Raw genomic sequence first — 12649 nt, 5'->3', positions numbered from 1 at the left:
GTCATTTATTAGCCCCTGTGTTCTGATTTTTACATCAGCACATCAGATTGCAATATGGGAGCACTGTACCTTGTTCAGGGGAGCCTCGTGGGCTGCCGCCTATGGGGTCGCACAGAGTCGGACACGACTGAAGCGACTTAGCAGCAGCAGCAGCAGTACCTTGTTCTAGACTTTGTCCTTCTTCCTCTCCTCCCACAATACAATCTCTACCCACCCTGGGGCTGTTTTACCCTTCCTCTGAAGTTGTCCAGGGATCCAGTAAAGAAACCAGAGCCTCCTTTCCCCATTGCCCTTCAGGGGATTTTAGTTAATTTATGTTTACCTCTCATGGTGATTCTTTTCCTTTTTTTCGGTTCTGCCATGCAGCATGTGGGATCCTAGCTCCCTGTTGTTGTTCAGTTGCTGTCGAGCCTGTCTCTGCAATCCCATGGACTGAAGCATGCCAGGCTTCCCTGTCCTTCACTTTTTAGCTCTCTGACCAGGGATCCAATCTGTGCCCGCTGTACAAGAGTTGGATACAATTTAGCGACTTAATAGCAACAACTGCATTGGAAACTTGGAGTGTTAAGCACTCAGTCAGTCAGTCAGTTCAGTTGTTCAGTCGTGTCCGACTCTTTGCGACCCCATGAATCGCAGCACGCCAGGCCTCCCTGTCTATCACCAACTCCCAGAGTCCACTCAGACTCAGGTCCATCGAGTCAGTGATGCCATCCAGCCATCTCATCCTCTGTCGTCCCCTTCTCCTCCTGCCCACAATCCCTCCCAGCATCAGAGTCTTTTCCAATGAGTCAACTCTTTGCATGAGGTGGCCAAAGTACTGGAGTTTCAGCTCTAGCATCATTCCTTCCAAAGAAATCCCAGGGCTGATCTCCTTCAGAATGGACTGGTTGGATCTCCTTGCAGTCCAAGGGACTCTCAAGAGTCTTCTCCAACATCACAGTTCAAAAGCATCAATTCTTTGGCGCTCAGCCTTCTTCACAGTCCAATTCTCACATCCATACATGACCACAGGAAAAACCATAGCCTTGACTAGACGAACCTGTGTTGGCAAAGTAATCTCTCTGCTTTTGAATACGCTATCTAGGTTGGTCATAACTTTCCTTCCAAGGAGTAAGCGTCTTTTAATTTCATGGCTGCAGTCACCATCTGCTGTGATTTTGGAGCCCAGAAAAATAAAGTCTGACACTGTTTCCACTGTTTCCCCATCTATTTCCCATGAAATGGTGGGACCGGATGCCATGATCTTCGTTTTCTGAATGTTGAGCTTTAAGCCAACTTTTTCACTCTCCACTTTCACTTTCATCAAGAGGCTTTTTAGTTCCTCTTCACTTTCTGCCATAAAGGTGGTGTCATCTGCATATCTGAGGTTACTGATATCTCTCCCAGCAATCTTGATTCCAGCTTATGTTTCTTCCAGTCCAGCATTTCTCATGATGTACTCTGTATAGAAGTTAAATAAGCAGGTTGACAATATACAGCCTTGACGTACTCCTTTTCCTATTTGGAACCAGTCTGTTGTTCCATGTCCAGTTCTAACTGTTGCTTTCTGACCTGCATACGGATTTCTCAAGAGGCAGGTCAGGTGGTCTGGTATTCCCATCTCTTTCAGAATTTTCCACAGTTTATTGTGATCCACACAGTCAAAGGCTTTGGCATAGTCAATAAAGCAGAAATAGATGTTTTTCTGGAACTCTCTTGCTTTTTCCATGATCCAGCGGATGTTGGCAATTTGATCTCTGGTTCCTCTGCCTTTTCTAAAACCAGCTTGAACATCAGGAAGTTCGTGGTTCACGTATTGCTGAAGCCTGGCTTGGAGAATTTTGAGCATTACTTTACTAGCGTGTGAGATGAGTGCAATTGTGTGGTAGTTTGAGCATTCTTTGGCATTGCCTTTCTTTGGGATTGGAATGAAAACTGACCTTTTCCAGTCCTGTGGCCACTGCTGAGTTTTCCAAATTTGCTGGCATATTGAGTGCAGCACTTTCACAGCATCATCTTTCAGGATTTGAAATAGCTCAACTGGAATTCCATCACCTCCACTAGCTTTGTTCGTAGTACTGCTTTCTAAGGCCCACTTGACTTCACATTCCAGGATGTCTGGCTCTAGGTCAGTGATCACACCATTGTGATTATCTGGGTCATGAAGATCTTTTTTGTACAATTCTTCTGTGTAGTTTTGCCATCTCTTCTTAATATCTTCTGCTTCTGTTAGGTCCGTACCATTTCTGTCTTTTATTGAGCCCATCTTTGCATGAAATGTTCCCTTGGTGTCTCTAATTTTCTTGAAGAGATCTCTAGTCTTTCCCATTCTGTTGCTTTCCACTATTTCTTTGCATTGATCGCTGAAGAAGGCTTTCTTATCTCTTCTTGCTATACTTTGGAACTCTGCATTCAGATGCTTATACCTTTCCTTTTCTCCTTTGCTTTTCACTTCTCTTCTTTTCACAGCTATTTGTAAGGCCTCCCCAGACAGCCATTTTGCTTTTTTGCATTTTTTTTCCATGGGGATGGTCTTGATCCCTGTCTCCTGTACAATGTCACCAACCTCATTCCATAGTTCATCAGGCACTCTATCTATCAGATCTAGGCCCTTAAATCTATTTCTCACTTCCACTGTATAATCATAAGGGATTTGACGTAGGTCATACCTGAATGGTCTAGTGGTTTTCCCACTGGACCACACTTAAGCACTGGTGATTCTTAACGGTGGGGATTAGGACACTGGGGTGAGTTAGCAGGGAAATACTCCCAATGAAAGTAGCTCTGGCTACTGAACAAATCCTAGGTCACCTGGGCAGTGTCTGCAGCAGGCAAAGAGCATTTTCCTTTTCCTCCTTCACCTCCCCTCCCCCTACCAAACTGTGTTCAGTATTAATCACTTTTTGCATTAATCAGCACTAAGGTGGGAATGAATAGTCATGAATGGACGTCAACAGGAAGTGTGTGTCAGAGCAGTGCTACCTGGAATAGGTTTGCACAGGAAACCACAAACCCTGGCTTTTATATTCTGTGATAATCTATTTAACAAAGTGACGGTGAGATATCACTGACCGTTTCTGGCTTGGCTGGTGACCTGGTCTTTCAAACTACAGCTTGCTGCGTGCTTTGTTTAGCACCTTACTTAAAATAAAAAAGCTTTGAGGAACCTCAACTTCTAACTGATGCCATAAACAAAAATGAAAGTGAAACAGATCACAAACATATATGTTAAGTTGAAACTATAAAGCTCCTGGAGGAACACACAGGAGAAAACCTTCACAAGCTTGGAATAGGTAGATTTCTTAGTGACAACACAAAAACCTGAACTGGAAAAGAAAAGATTGGTAATTTAGAAATCACCAAACTTTTAAAAATTATTTTTAAAAGACACAGTTGAGAAGTCAGAGAGGGTATGTGAATTATATCTCAATAAAGCTGTTTAAAAAATAACTCAAAGCAAGTCACAGAATGGGAGATAATATGTCACATTACTATCTGACAAAGGACTTGTCTCCAGAAAAAATATAATACTCTTACAATTTGATAAAAACATGACCATTGATCTAATTTAAAATTTGGCAAAAAATTTGACCACACACTTTGCAAATGTAGATGGTCAACAGACATGAAAAAGATTCTGGACACCATTAATCATGAGGGAAATGCAAATTAAAACCACAATGAGAGGACTTCCCTGAAGGTCCAGTGGTTAAGAATCCACCTGCCAATGCAGGAGACATGGGTTCTATCCCTGGTCTGGGAAGCTTCTACATGCTCTGGAGCAACTAAGGCTGTGTGACACAACCAACGGAGCCCATGCACTGCAATCGAAAGTCCACATGCTGCAGCTAGGGAGAAGCCCCTGCAGTGCAGCCAAAATATAAAAAGTCTTAAAACAAAAATAAAAACCCACAGTGAGACCATTGCACACCCTCAAGGATGGCTAAAATGAAGAAGATTGATTATACCATCCTTGGGGAAGATATGGAATAACTGGAAGTCTTGTCCACTTCTGGTGGTAATGGAAAACCACAAGTGCTTTGGAAAACAGCTTGGCAATTTCTCATAAAGTAAAAGTATACTTACTGTAAGACCCAGACTTTCTACCCCTAGGTATTTACTCAAAAGAAATAAAAACATATGTCTGTACTATTCATCACAACTCTATTCACAATGGCCAAAAGAAAAAAAACCCAAACCCTGGAAACAACCCAAATGTTTATTTGACAGGTGAGTTGTTCAGCAAAGTGTAGCATATCCACATGATGGAATATCACACAGGAAAAAAATGAATGAAGAACTGATACATAAATGGAATGGATAAACCTCAAAAGCATGTTGAGCAGAAGCAGCTGGTCACAAAAGCAGTGTATATCATACTGTATCATCTAAGTGAGATTCTAGAAAAGACAAATCTAATACATGGTGACAGAGAGCAGCTGAGTAGTGGCCTGGGACTGGTGTGTGGGTGAAAGGAGTGAAGAAAACACTCTATGTCTTGCTTGAGCTGGTAGAAATTTGCCAAAATTCACAGAGGTTCCCACTTAAAATAGGTGCCTTTTATTGTAGATAATATCTCAATGAAGTTGACTTAGAAAAAAAGTTCTTGTGTGAGGGGAAAAAATGATGAACACTCATTACAAATGACGTAAACAATAAGGAAAAATACACAAGGAGAGAAATAAATACCACTCTCAATACTAATTTGACGTGAAATGCTATTCACACTCAGATAAACATGTAGCACTTGATTTTCACCTTCTTGTCATGCAAAAGGACTTGGCCAGATAGTAAAGACTTGCTGATGCCCTACTAGGCACTGTGTGTGTCTGGCCCTCCCTTCATTCATCCCTCTTGTTTTCCAATGCTTCCTCCCAGTGGCTTGTCTTTTCTGCAGCTTCGCTGGTCTGTTTTCATAACCCTTGAGACCACAGTCTTTTCATCTGTTGTTCCCTCTGCTCAGGACACATCTTTGACCCCTGCACCTGGTCATGTTTACTTGCCCTTTGGATTTCAGTTTAAAGGTAATTTGCTTAGGGATGCCTCCCCTGACTAGGTTAGACTCTCCTATTATAGTCTCTGGAAACACTACAATCTCAATTACAGTTTCGTACTTGTGTGAGTTTGGAATTTATAGACCTGTTTCCTCAACAGGAGGGCAGGATCCATGGCTGTCTGTACTCACCATTCTCTCTCAGAGTCCTGTTCAGAGCCAAACGAAAGTTCAATAAATATGTGTTTCAAAAATAAATGAGTGAGGACTTCCCTGGCAGTCCAGTGGTTAAGACTCCGCCTTCCAATGCAGGGGGTACAAGTCCCATCCCTGGTCAGGAAGCTAAGATCCTACATGCCCTGCGGCCAAAAGAAAAAAAAATGTAAAACAGAAGCAATATTGTAACAAGCTCAATAAAGACTTTTAAAATGGTCCACATTTTTAAAAAATCTTAAAAAAAAATAAATGAATGGACGTCAACTGGTTTGGGGACGGGTCACACACAAGGCTGCGGTGGGGCTGAGTGTTGTGTGTAGAAGGGAGTGATGGCTGTTATTGGTTGTCTTCCACGTGCTAGGAGCTTCAGATATTCAATCTCTTTCTATTTTCATGGCAGTTCCCTGAAGTAGGTCAAACAAGTCAATCCTAAAAGAAACCAATCCTGAATATTCATTGGCAGGACAGATGCTGAAGCTGAAGCTCCAATACTTTGGCCACGTGATGCAGAGAGCCAACTCATTGGAAAAGACCCTGATGTTGGGAAAGACTGAAGGGCAGGAGGTGAAAGGGATAAAAGAGAAAGAGATGATTGGTGGATGGCATCATTGATTCAATGGACCTGAGTTTGAGCAAAACTCCAGGAGATGGTGAAGGACAGGGGAAGCCTGGAATGCTGCAGTCCACGGGATTGCAAAGAGTCAGATAGGACCAGAGACTCAACAACAATACCTAGAACAAGGTATTACCCCCATTTTGTATGCATGTGTCATGTCATGTCATGTCATGCATGTATGCATTAGTCACTTGGTCATGTCCGACTCTTTGTGATCCCATGGACTGTAGCCCGCCAAGCTCCTTTGTCCATGGAATTTTCCAGGCAAGAATACTGGAGTGGCTAGCCATTTCCTTTTCCGGGGGATCTTCCCAACCCAAGGATCAAACTGGGATCTCCTGCATTGAAGGCAGATTCTTTACCATCTGAGCCACCAGAACAGCCTACTCCCATTTTACTAACTGGAGAAACAGGCATAAAGGCAGTGAGAAACTCACCCCAGGTCCTGGAGTTGCATGGGTGTGTCACACTGGCCCCTGTGCCCCAGACTGGGGCTCACTGCCCTGGGGTTCCTCTCTCTGCTGCACTTCCTCCTCATCTCCTGGGGCCACCCAGACCCTCTACTTCCTTCTCTAGCCCTTTCACAAGCTGGAGTTGTGTGTGAAGGCCAGCTGGCTCCCAGCTGACTGAGCATGTCTTTAGCAACCTCGTGGGTGTCCTTGGCCTCTCCCCTCATCATCTTCACTCCACTATGCATGTCCTTCTTGGAGCATCAGCCCAATTCAAATTGGCTATTATGATTCTGGATCTGGAAACTTAAAAAAAAAAAATTAATTAATTAATGACTGCACTGGGTCTTTATTGCTGTGTGTGCTTTCTCTAGTTGTAGCGAGTTGGGGCTCCTCTCTGCTGGTTGCTTCGGCTTCTCATCTCGCTGGTTTCTCTTGTTGCAGAGCGTATGTTCCAGGAGAGAGGGCTTCAGTAGTTGTGGTGCACGGGCTCGGTTGTTCCCCAACATGTGGGATCTTCCTAGACCAGGGCTGGAACTTGTGTTTCCTGCACTGGCAGGCCAATTCTTTACCACTGAGTCTCCAGGAAAGTCCTACATCTTGAAACTGTTTTCGGAGGCTGCAAACCTGCTGACAGGAAAATGTTGCTTTGTATTAATATAATTCCACGGAACATAAAGATAAAACAGACTGTTTCCTTATAATCGGTTGCTCTGTGTGGCCATTTCTGCTGGAATATGCAGTTAGGGATTGGGTATTGGGGTTAAATCATTTCCCCATGGTGCTGGTGGGTTTCTCTGATTCATCTGCCTCATGACCAAAGGTGGGACTTCAAGACAGCTGAATGACCCTATGGCTATGATTTATCAACTCACATGAGAGTCAAACCCATTACCAACATTCTCTGAAACTACATTCAAATTAAAGGTTGATGATTGTGACATGAGGACGTCTATACGAGAAGCATTTTTTTAGAAACACTTGCAACATGATTATTTTGACACAATTTGATTCCTATTGACTCAACTTTTTGTTTCACTGAGAATTTCCACATATCTGCCCCCCCCATATCAAGTTAACTCAGTATGGGTTAATATCCAAGTTTTTAAAAAACTTTTCTTTTGTATTGGCATATAGCTGATTAACAATGTTGTGACAGTTTCACGTGAATAGCGAAGGAACTCATCCATACAGATACATGCATCCATTCTCCTCCAAACTCCCCTCCCATCCAGGCTGTCACCTAACACTGAGCAGAGTTCCCTGTGCTGTATACAGTAGGACCTTGTTAGTTATCCATTTTAAATATAGCAGTGTGGACATGTCCATTCCAAATTTCCAAACTTCCAAACTATCCTTTCCCCCATCCTTCCCTCACCCCCGGCAACCAAAAATTCATTCTCTAAGTCAAGGAGAATCTTTCTGTTTTGTAAGTAACTTCATTTGTATCATTTCTTTTTAGATTGCATATATAAGGGATGTCATACAATATTTCTCCTTCTCTGACTTCACTCAGTATGACACTCTCTAGGTCCACTCATGTTGCTGCAAATCACATTATTTCATTCTTTTTAATGAGTAGCCAATTCTTATAGCCTCAAGTCAAAGAACATTTCTGCTGGAACGTTGGTGTTAGGTGATTTGTTAGGGTGCCATGAGGAGACTACTGAGATGGGCGTTTTTGCCTAATCTGGGGCCAGGAAGCCTGCTGGTGATGATCGGGAGGCTTTTGGCAATGGTTACAAAGGGGCTCCATCAGTTGCAGAGGTGACCTTGGTTCTGGGCTCCACGTCTGTGGCCTTGGTGCAAGGCCTCCCATTTGTGGCCTTGGGGCAGGACTCCACACTTCTCTTCCCTCAAACGCAGTGGAAACTAGCTTCATGAGCTCCACGATCTCTCCCTTTCTTTTTTCTTTTTTTTTGTCCAATTTGAGTCACTACCTTCCTTCTCTTCCTTTGTGGAGCAACATAAAGTCATCTTATGCACAGCAGTTTAGGGACCATCTTTTCAGTACTCTGGTTTTCACTCTCTAACCCCAGTGAATGAAGCTTTCTCTATATCAGCACATCGTGACAGCTGTGACATCAGCCATGCACAGAGGTCTATAGGAGCACTGCACGCTGTGGGCCACGTGGTGAGTTATGGAGCTGTTCAGTTCATCTGGGTCCAGGCTGAGAGGAGCCTTGTGTCCCAGGATGCGAGGCTGGTTTTGAAAATAACTTTTAAAAGAGACAGTGATATGGACAGAATGTTTTCTTTGTAAGGAAGCTGGGTTTGGTGGTGGTGGTGTGCCCTGACTGCAGGAGAGCTTACTGGCTGGGAGATGCATGAGGAGCCTGCTGGAATAGATGGTTAGTGAATACTTGTTCATTTACACCTCGATCAACTAAAATTTCACAGTAGGAGCTTTTCCATTCCATGCTTTCACTAGTTTATTTTTCAAATTTTATTGTGAATTGGTATTTCCCTGGTGGTCCAGGGATAAGACTCCGAGTTCCCAGTGCAGGGGGCCTGGGTTAGATCCCTGGTTGGGGAACTAGATCCTGAATGCCACAACTAAAGATCCTGCATGTCTCAACAAAGATCAACGAGCCCGAGTGACAATGCAGCCAAATAACCGCCCCTTCCCACTATATTTAAAACCATGGGTCATACTGACACTTCTATTTGTGTGTGTTAGTTTAAATACTGACACTTCTATTCTTTTTTTTGGCCATATCGCCCAGCACGTGGGCTCTTAATACCCCCACCAGGTATTGAACCTGTGCTCCTTGCAAGTGCAGAGCTTTAACCACTAGACTGCCAGGGAAGTCCTGGTACTGAGACTTCTAATTACAATCCTTTATTTTTTTGGACTCCAAAATCACTGCAGATGGTGACTGAAGCCATGAAATTAAAAGACTCTTGCTCCTTGGAAGAGAAGTTATGACAAACCTAGACAGTGTATTAAAAAGCAGACATCACTTTGCTGACAAAGGTCCGTATAGTCAAAGCTATGGTTTTTCCAGTAGTCACACACGGATATGAGAGTTGGACCATAAAGAAGGCTGAGCACCGAAGAATGGATGCTTTCAAATTGTGGTACTGGAGAAGACTCTTGAGAGTCCCTTCGGCAGCAAGGAGATCAAACCAGTCAATCCTAAAGGAAATCAATCCTGAATATTAATTGGTAGGACTGATACTGAAGCTCCAATACTTTGGCCACCTGATGGGAAGAACTGACTCATTAGAAAAGACCCTGATGCTGGGAAAGATTGAAGGCAGAAGGAGAAGGGGATGATAGAGGACGAGATGGTTGGATGGCATCCCCAACTCAATGGACATGAATTTGAGCAAGCTCCTGGAGGTGGTGAAGGACAGGGAAGCCTGGCATACTGCAGTCCATAAGGTCATGAAGAGTTGAACACGACTGAGTGACTGAGTAACAGAAAAACAGTTACAACCCAGCACTAGAGGGTTCATTCCCCAATTCTCTCTTTATTTGTAACTTGTGTTTCCAACAGGAAGAAACCTGGCTCTCACTATCCAGAATATCTTTCATTATTGTTCAATTCTAGAATAAAGTCATTTCACAATTGTTAATACTCACCCCTGTGAAAAACAAATGTACTGACTAGAGTGCAATATTTTTATAAAGTTATTTTTGTCTTCGGCCTTATGGTATACAGTCAAAATACTCTTTTCCAAAGTTACTTAACTTAGTTCTTTTCTTCTCTACCCACTTCGTTGTGGTTATGTTAATCATTTACATTACAATTCAGTTTGTTTGTCCCTGCGTGTATTCTAATATTTTGACATCTCTCCACACTTGGCTTGCATGTATATACATGTAGAACATTATAACAGTTTCAATTTCTCCGAACTCTTGTCAACATTTGTCTCCTGTTTTTTTGACTGTTGACACTCTAGTGCGAAGTGGTATCTCTCTGTGGTTTTGATTTGAATTTCTCTAATGACTAATTATGATCTTTTTAAGTGCTTATTGGTTATTTGATGTGGAGAAATGTCTATTCAAGTCTTTTGCTCATTTTTAAATAGGATTATCTTTTTTTCTTAAATTGCTGAGTTTTATGAGTTTTTGTATATTTTAGATACAGGTCCCTTTTAGATATATGACTTGTGAATAGTCTCTCCCATTCTGTAGGCTGTTTTTTTCATTTTCTTGATGGTGTCCTTTGATGCACAAATGTTTTTAATTTTGATGAAGTCCAATGTACTTTTCTTGCTTGTGGTTTTGGTGTTATAACTAAGAAACCATTGCCTATTCCAAGGTGATGAAAATTTGTGCCTATGTTTTCTTCCAAAAGTTTCATTTGAGCTCTTATATTTATGCTTTTTAAAATCTATTTTGAGTTAACTTTTGTATGTAGACATTCAGTTGTCCCAGCATCATTTGTTAGAAAAGACTATACTTTCCCTATAGAATTATCGTGGTATTCTTGTTTTTAAAAAAAAAAAAATGACTATAAATGTAAAGGCTTATTTCTGGATTCTCAATTCTGTGACATTTTCCTATCTCCCTTTAATCAAACACTGTACTGTCTTGATCATTGCAGCCTTGAAATAACTTTTAAAGTTTGAAAGAGTGAGTTTTCCAACTTTGTTCTTCAAGATTGCTTTGGTTATTCTGGGCTCCCTGCATTTACATATGAATTTTAGGACTGGCTTATTGGTTTCTGCAAAAAGGCCAAGTTTGATAGGTATTGCATTGATTCTATAATTTGTGGAGTATTACTATCTTAAAAATACTAAGTCGTCCAGTCTACAAACATGGGCTGTCCTTTTCCTTATACAGGTCTTTCTTTCAACAATGCATCTGGCTTTCAGAAGTTTAACACCCTCTTTGTTAAATTTATTACTAAGTATCTTGTTTTTTTTAATGCTGTAGTGGTGGTGGTTTAGTTGCTAAGTCATGTCCAACTATTGTGACCCCATGGACTGTAGCCTGCCAGGTTCTTTTATCCCTGGGATTCTCCAGGCAAGAATACTGGAGTGGGTTGCCATTTCCTTCTCCAGGGGATCTTCCCAACCCAGGAATCATAGGTCTCCTGCATTGCAGGCAGATTCTTTACCAACTGAGCTACGAGGGAAACCCCTTTTGATGCTATAGTAAATGGAACTGTTTTTTTAAATGTCATATTGCTCATTGCTAGCATATAGAAATTTATATTAATCAGCTTTCTTCAGAGAAGCTGATCCTATAGAATATAAATACATATGCCTTCAGTTCAGTTCAGTTCAGGCACTCAGTCATGTCCAACTCTTTGAAACCCCATGAACTGCAGCATGCCAGGCCTTATATTTTATTATATATACTTAATAATGTATCTATTATCTTTTGATATGTGTGTATATATATAAATATGTATATATATGTGTGTGTGTATATATATATATATATATATATATATATATACACTATGGTTTTTTCAGTAGTCACATACAGATGTGAGAGTTGGACCATAAAGAAGGCTAAGCACCAAAGAACTGATGCTTTCGAATTGTGGTGCTGGAGAAGCCTCTTCAGAGTCTCTTGGACAGCAAGGTCAAACCAGTCAATCGTAAAAGAAATCAATACTAAATACTCATTGGAAGGACTGACGCTGAAACTAGAGCTCCAAAACTTTGACCAACTGATGCAAAGACCTGACTCACTGGAAAAGACCCTGATGTTGGGAAAGATTGAAAACAAAAGGACAAGGGGGAGGCAGAAGATGAGACAGTTAGGAGCATCTCTGACTCAATGGACATGAGTTTGAGCAAACTCTGGGAGAAAATGAAGGACAGGGAAGCCTGGTGTGCTGCAATCCATGGGGTTGCAGAATCCGTACGACTTAGCCACTGAGCACACCCAACAGATTCTGCTGAGTCAATGATGCCATCCAACCACCTCATCCTTCCAGCTTCTGGAAAAGAAAAAGAGGAAGGCACTGAAACAGTAGGGAAAGGAAGCAGGGCACAATCTTGAACAGAATGACACAGCCCAAAGACATAACATAAACTGATGAGATTAGAACCAAATAGATCCAAGATGGCATATCTCAAGAGATTTTGAGCCTCAGTATAGGCTCATTACAACACATCAGAAAGTAGATAACACACCCACCAACACCAAGACAGTTCCAAGGCTGACCACAAAGGTCAAAAAGTGGGCAGTGGCCCACTTTCTGGAAATCTCCACCCCTTTCCCAAAATAGCTGGAATAGGCCTCCTACTCATTAGTCTTACCCACCCCTATAAACAGTGACAACCTGGTAACCCCCGAACCCTGAGGCTGCTCTTGCTCCCTGAGCGGGCTCACACTCTGTGGACTGTGTCTGTCTCCAGATAAACCCACTTCTTACCTTTCACTTCATCTCTCTCTTAATTCTTTCCACAATGAGACATCAAGAACCT

Source organism: Bos mutus, chromosome 21, assembly GCF_027580195.1.
Source record: "Bos mutus isolate GX-2022 chromosome 21, NWIPB_WYAK_1.1, whole genome shotgun sequence".
Classification (NCBI taxonomy): Eukaryota; Metazoa; Chordata; class Mammalia; order Artiodactyla; family Bovidae; genus Bos; species Bos mutus.
Note: the sequence above shows the minus strand (reverse complement) of the source record.